This window comes from Eutrema salsugineum, unplaced genomic scaffold (assembly GCF_000478725.1).
Source record: "Eutrema salsugineum unplaced genomic scaffold, Eutsalg1_0 scaffold_15, whole genome shotgun sequence".
Taxonomy (NCBI): domain Eukaryota; kingdom Viridiplantae; phylum Streptophyta; class Magnoliopsida; order Brassicales; family Brassicaceae; genus Eutrema; species Eutrema salsugineum.
In genome coordinates, this window is record NW_006256867.1 from 2,469,491 (window position 1) to 2,477,238 (window position 7,748).

Sequence of the window (7,748 nt, forward strand, 5' to 3'; positions counted from 1 at the left end):
AAACAATTTTAATATATATTCTTTAATGATTCACACTCCAAAAAAAAAAATTTCATGTCAAATTTTTGGTAAAAATAATTTTTGTCTATAATCAAGTAACATAGCAAATTATACTTATAAAATATTTCACCATTTTTCAATATCATAATTTTAATCTTGATTTTTTACATTATTCATTTGAAATAAATAACATAAGAAATTGTCATATTTTTAAATTTAGAAATGTAAATATACTCAAATATATGAGAAACAAAAACTTTCCATATTGTTTTAAATAAATTTGAAAGACAATTATATCCTTTCCTAATTTAGTTATTTTTGTTATTTGTAATGGCATTTCATTTCATGTAATAACTTACACATTTAAGTTCATTTTTAAAAATGTCTATTCAAATAATAATATAGAGATAAGCTTTTCGCCTTAGAGTTATATATCCAGCTTTTGGATTTTAATAAGAACACCGAATTGTTTCTTACTATTGCTCCGAAAATTTAAATTAAAGACAAGAATGGGCATATAATATATATAATTTACCTCTGTATCAATTTATCGACAAAAAAATTAGAAAGTTATCTATAAAAATATTTTTGTGAACTGTTTATAAGAAAATCATTTTATGTTTATAAAAACATATGTGACACATATGCTGATGACATATTAATCCATATATTTTACGGATAGCATTAGCTGAACTATCACACAATACACATTGATCTAAGCACAATTAATGGTTGATAAATTTTCACTGTTTATGCGCGGTAAACCAAAATATACCAATAGATTATCTAACTAAAGTTTTTATTAAACATGCATTAGTGGCATATGCGACGTACATTCCTAGTAGTAGCTATATATTGCACCCATCTTGGACATAATTGCATCATAGAGAATATTGGATTGACAACTTAGTGAGACTGAGTCTGAAAGCACCCATCTCGGACATTATCTAATGATGCGATATACAACTCGGATCCGAAATATAACTAATTTTTTATTTTATTTTAAATTTCGGCTGATGAGTGATGACGCATTCGAAGACTATGCTATATATCTTGGTCCCGAGACGTTGAAAGGCAGTTATGGATGCAATTAAGTAAATTTTGATTTGATGTCAAATTAAATACAAAAACTACTAATTTCTTATGATGTTTTTTTGCATTGTAATTGTGTCGCCACTTTTTAAATTTCAACATTAAACAAACTTTTTTTTTTTGGGTCGAATTAAACAAACTTTCTGTAAGACATTACTATTGTAACACCCCAAATCTAAAAAATTCGTCCAAAATTTTAAGGATTATAAATTTAAACCTAGAAGTCTACATTTCCATAGTTTGATATATAAAACTCTTAAGTTTAAACCTAAACTAAACCCTAACCAATGCGATAAAAATTAAGCTATAGTTTGTTGTCAGAGTCATAGCCAGGGGCGAAGGCAGTAAGGTGAGAAGGGGGTCAGCTGACCCCAGTCCTTTTATAAAATTCAGTTATATCTTTTAAAGAAAAATTATATTACCCCAACTTGAAATAATTTTTGGCCTTATACAAAACTAATTTAGATACATAAGATAAAAAAATCAAATACAGAAAATAAAATAGCCTAAATATTAGAGAGTTTGATTTCAGCTACAATTTTATCCGTTTGGCTAAAATAAAGTAAAAATATAGCTATCTAATATTAGTTATGTTTTTATGAAACACACAACTGATATATCTTAAAAAAAATTAGTGTCTTAAATTTTATTTAAAAAATAAAATTTGACCCCAATAAATAAAAGTTCTAGCTCCAACCACTGGTCATAGTCATGAGCAATGAAGCAGTATTGCTGGTTGGTTTATATCAACCGAACGAATTGAGGTTGTAGCTCAATAACAAGAGCTAACAAGCTAATACGTATGAGAATGAGAATGATTACCTCTCACGATGGGATGTGAATGAGTTCCTTTAGATATGACTGAGGTCTTGCATGAATGTTATTACTACTAATTTAAAAGTTTTGTAAAGGATTTTATAAAGGCTCATCACGTGTCGTTTTTTTTTCTTGTTAAAGGGGCTTTTCACGTGTCTTCATAAAACAATCGTTTACCTTATATTTATTTTGTAATGAAATCTCATCTTACTCCGTATTTAAGTTGTACTCTGCATATTTGATAATACTTAACATTCACAATCAAATCATTAGTCTTTACATTACATAACATTCATGGTAGCAAGAGAACACCGGAAAAAAAGGGAGAAAATGGAAGAAAAAGCTTAAAAAACCACGAAAACCCATCAACTGTTCTCATTTTATAGAAGTGCGTGAAGAGAACTCACCCCACAAGCAACACTCGCGTTTTGGCTTTGGAATTCTAAAAAAACAAACCCCACAAAAATATTTCAAAGTAAAAGAAGGAAAGTACATGCAAAAAGTAAAGTTAAAAGTAAAAGTGTAAAAGTAAAAAAGAAAGAGAGAGAGAGGCGGCAAATCTTCGTCGGAGTGCGTTTATTCTTTCTGCGATTTTCCCCATTTGTCAAGTGGACGACCTCATTCATACTCTGTGCCCTTCAGCCTTATTTTATTTGCTATTTCTTATAATAATAGGTATAATTTATTATATAAATAAATATAAATAAAAACGAAAATTTTAATACCCGTAAAAGAACAGGTTACTCATAAAAGAAAGAGCGAGAGAATAAAAGAAAGAAAGGAAGATGTTATTGAAAATGAAATGTTTTGTATGTTTACAACTGAAGAATTTCCTTCGTATATATAGACGTAAAAAGTTTGAGTTACTCTGCGTAAATAGTAAAGGCGGACTCCACAAATTTATTCACGTTTTTCATCTATCGCCACAATGTTTGACTTTGAAGATTGCTGCTTTTCCTGACTTTTGTAACACTCCCCTTTGGAGACCGACTTTACTATTTCTTCTTTTGCGTTTTGTCTTTGTTGCCTCGTTAAAAACCTTTCCAGGAAAACCCAGTGGGAAAAACCATGAAAGTTAAAAAGAGTACAACTACGCAAGCTCCCTCTTGAATGACTAGATGTCATTCTATAAGTCTCGTTGATGGCGCATTCCAATATTATGAACATGTTTTTGGAACATAGTGGTCGGCAATGATTTCGTGAAGAGGTCTGCTGCGTTTTCGCAAGATCGGACATATCTTACTTCAATTTTTATATTCTTCTCGAGCTTTTGAGTGTATGAGAAAAACTTTAGAGGGATATGTTTGGTTCTATCACTTTTGATATAACCTTTATTTGTCTGGGCAACACATGCAGCATTGTCTTCATATAAGATAGTTGGTTTCGTATTTACGCGAATTCCACTGCTTGACTGGATATGTTGACTTATTGATCTCAGCCATACACATTCTCTGCTTGCTTCATGGAGCGCGATAATTTTAGTGTGATTCGAAGAAGTGGCCACGAGCGTCTGCTTTTGAGAACGCCAAGATATAGCAGTGCCTTCGATCGTGAATACATATCCTGTTTGTGATCGGGCTTTATGTGGATCCGATAAATATCCTGCATCTGCAAAACCAACCATTTGACCTGTTGAATTTTTAGGATAGAGCAAACCTAAATCAATAGTCCCTTGGAGATAACGAAAGACATGTTTGATCCCATTCCAATGCCTTCGTGTAGGGGACGAGCTGAATCTTGCCAGAAGATTAACAGCAAATGATATGTCAGGCCGTGTACAATTGGCTAGGTACATAAGGGCTCCAATTGCACTAAGGTATGGTACTTCAGGACCAAGTATCTCTTTATTTTCCTCATGTGGTCGAAATGGGTAATTTTCAACCTTAAGTGATCTAACGACCATAGGAGTACTTAAAAGAGTTGCTTTATCCATATTAAAGCGTTTTAACACTCTTTTTGTATATGTGGATTGATGCACAAAAATACCCTTTTCAGAATGCTCAATTTGTAAGCCAAGACAATACTTTGTCTGTCCGAGATCTTTCATCTCAAATTCTCCTTTTAGGTAATTTGATGTCTTTTGTATTTCCCCTTGAGTTCCGATAGTATTCAGATCATCAACATATACCGCGATAATTACAAATCTGGATGTTGTTTTCTTGATGAAAACGCATGGGCATATAGGATTGTTCACATATCCTTCTTTTGTTAAATGTTCACTGAGACGATTATACCACATACGTCCAGGTTGTTTTAGCCCATACAATGATCTTTGTAATTTTATTGAACATAACTCTTTGGGTTTAGAATTTAATGCTGCAGGCATCTTAAATCCGTCTGGGATTCTCATATAGATATCTGTATCTAATGTTCCATATAAATATGTTGTAACGACATCCATGAGACGCATTTCTAGATTTTTATCAGCATCTAGACTCATCAGGAATCTAAATGTGATTGCGTCCATAACGGGAGAATATGTTACCTCATAATCTATTCCAGGTCTTTGAGAAAAACTTTGTGCTACAAGACGAGCTTTATATCTCATAATCTTGTTTTCCTCATTTCGTTTCTGAACGAAAACCCATTTGTATCCAACCGGTCTCACATCTCCAGGTGTGAGTACAATTGGTCTGAATACACTTCGTTTATTAAGAGAATCTAGCTCAACTTGTATATCATCTTTCCATTTCAGCCAGTCTTGCCTCTTTTGACATTCGTATACAGACCTTGGCTCTGGATCTTCATTTTCATCATCTATTTCCTTTGATACGAGGTATGAGAAAACGTCGTCAACATCATCTATTTCATTTCTATTCCATATCTTTCCATTATGGATGTAGTTTATGGAAACCTCAAGATTTTTCTCAAGTTCACGAGGCTCTGGATTATCATTAGTTTCATGATTTGCTTCTTCCAAAATACTTTCGGCTATTTTGGGAGTAGTATGCATTTCAGCCTCCTTTCGTTTTCTAGGATTTTTGTTCTTAGAACCGACAGGTCTACCACGCTTCAAGCGTGTTCTAAATTCACGTGTATCATCTGCTTTTCCACGTTCTTGTGGTATATCAATACGAGCAGGAGTATTTGCAGCTGGTATATGTGATTTAGTGACCGTCTTGGTATCTGCAAATGCATCAGGTAGCTGGTTTGCTATACTCTGTAAATGCATAATTCGTCAAACTTTTAGTTCTGACTGCTTAGTGGGAGGATCAAGGTGTAACAGGGATGGTACACTCCATTTGATATCCTTTCCTACACCTTTATTTTCTCCCCCTAGAACCAGGAATACTTTCTCATCGAAGTGACAGTCGGCAAATCGTACCGTAAAAACATCACCAGTCTGTGGTTCTAGGTATCGTATAATAGATGGAGAATCATATCCAATATATATTCCCAACCGTCTTTGTGGTCCCATCTTTGTACGTTGCGGTGGCGCTATAGGCACGTAAACCGCACAACCAAAGATCCTTAGATGAGAAATATTTGGTTCTCGACCAAATGCTAATTGTAACGGGGAGTACTTATGGTACGCACTTGGTCTTATCCGAATAAGTGCTTTTGCATGCAAAATAGCATGTCTCCATATAGATGTTGGGAGTTTTGATTTCATAATAAATGGTCTTGCAATCAATTGCAGACGCTTAATTAATGATTCAGCCAAACCATTTTGTGTATCAACATAAGCCACAGAATGTTCAATTTCAATCCCCATTACCATGCAGTAATCATTGAATGCCTGGGATGTGAATTCACCAGCGTTGTCTAATCTAACTCTCTTAATGGGATAATCAGGAAACTGAGCTCGCAGTTTTATTATCTGAGTTAGAAATCTCGCAAATGCCATATTTCGAGATGATAATAGACAAACATGTGACCATCTGCTGGATGCGTCAATTAATACCATAAAATAGTGGAATGGTCCACATGATGGATGTATTGGTCCACAAATATCCCCTTGAATTCGTTCAAGGAACTTTGGTGATTCATTATTAATTTTGGTTGGCGATGGCCTTATAATCAATTTACCAAGAGAACATGCAGCACATGTCATTTTATTTCTTAGATGTATCTCCTGGATTTTCATCGAATGACCATGTGAGCTTTCTATAATTTTTTGCATCATTGATGTTCCTGGGTGACCGAGGCGATCATGCCACAATGTTAAATCTTCTGGATTTAGTTTTGTCATGAGATGCGATTTGATTGCATCTATATAAGTATGATGCAAACCGGAAGGGAGTTCTGGAAACTTTTCCAATACAAGTCTTTTGCCTAACTTATCAGAAGTTACATACATATACTTCTTTCCATTCTCAATTACAGACTGAGTGTCATATCCTTGACGGTATATGTCTTTGAAACTCAACAAATTTCTTTTTGAATTTGGAGAATACAAGACATTATTGATGGAAAATTTTGTTCCATTAGGCAACATAAAGTTGGCTTTGCCTGTTCCTTCGATCAAGTCTGCGGGACCCGATATTGTATTGACAATAATCTTTGTCGGTTTCAAATTAGAAAAAAAAATTTCTGTCTCAGGATAGTGTGCGTTGTTCCACTATCTGGTATACATATTTCTCGAACATTTTCCTTGGATGTTGTTCCATCTTTAATATGATCCATCTCTGTAATTAACATAAACATTAATGAAGAAAACATAAATTTCATTCATAGGAAAGCATACAATAATTATACATTAGGTTGTTGTAAAAACAACACTATATATTTTAAAACTGAAAACGTAATAATTATATAATAGGTTGTTGAGAGCCTCAACATTATTCGTTTTAAAACTGAAATGTAATTATTATACATGGCATTAGCGGAGACTATTCAGTAGTCTCACTACAAGCAATTCAGTTATCCGCTACAGCGGTCTCATTGAAATCATCTGCAAAATCGGAGGAGTCGAGGTATGATGTACCCTCGAAGTGTTCCGTGAGGTTCACTTCTTTCCCTTTGCCTTTGACAGACTCTTGGTACAACTTACAAAAATGTGGAGGGGTTCGACAGGTACGAGACCAATGTCCTTTGGACCCGCATCTGTAACATACATCTTCACGCATCTGGGTGGTATTCGCTTGGGGTTCTTTCCCCTTTGAAGTTTGTTCAGACCGAACTCACTTGTATGAGTTCCTCCCTTTTGGGTTGTAAGTTCAGCCTCGTCCGCGATTGAATCGACGGCCACGACCCCTAGTGGTTTGGCTTTTTCTTTCAGGTTTTTCTACAACCGTTGCATTTGCTTCAGGAAATGCTTTGGTTCCCGTAGGCCGAGAATTGTGGTTTCTGATGAGAAGTTCATTATTCTTCTCTGCTAATATGAGTGTTACGATTAATTCAGAGAATCTCGTATACCCACAATTTCTATACATTTCTTGTAGAACACGATGTTCCTTATGAAATGTGAGATACGTCTTTTCGAGCATTTCTGCCACGGTGACGGGTTTACCACAGTATTTCAGTTGTGAGACTATTCTCAGAATAGCGGAATTATATTCCTCAACCTTTTCAAAATCTTGAAACCTCAAATTTTTCCACTCTTCAAGAGCATGGGGAAGGTTTATTTCCCTCTGGTTGTCAAACCTTTCTTTGAGAGCTTACCACAGCTCTGCTGGATCTTTTATGTGCGCATAGTCATGCATCACATTTTCATCTAGATGTTTCCTCAGGAAAATGATTGTCTTTGCCTTATCATGGGCAGACGATTCATTTCCATCTTTTATGGTGTTGATTAACCTTTCCGACTCTAGATAAAGTTCTACATCGGTGATCCATGATATGTAGTTTGCTCCAGTTATTTTGAGAGCCGGGAACTTAAGCTTCTCAATGTTTGCCAT

The 7,748-nt window shown here is 34.7% G+C and overlaps 1 pseudogene; it reads right to left on the reverse strand.

Moving 5' to 3' along the window:
- Nucleotides 1-6,767: 6,767 nt before the first annotated feature.
- Nucleotides 6,768-7,748, reverse strand: LOC112087990 (annotated as a pseudogene).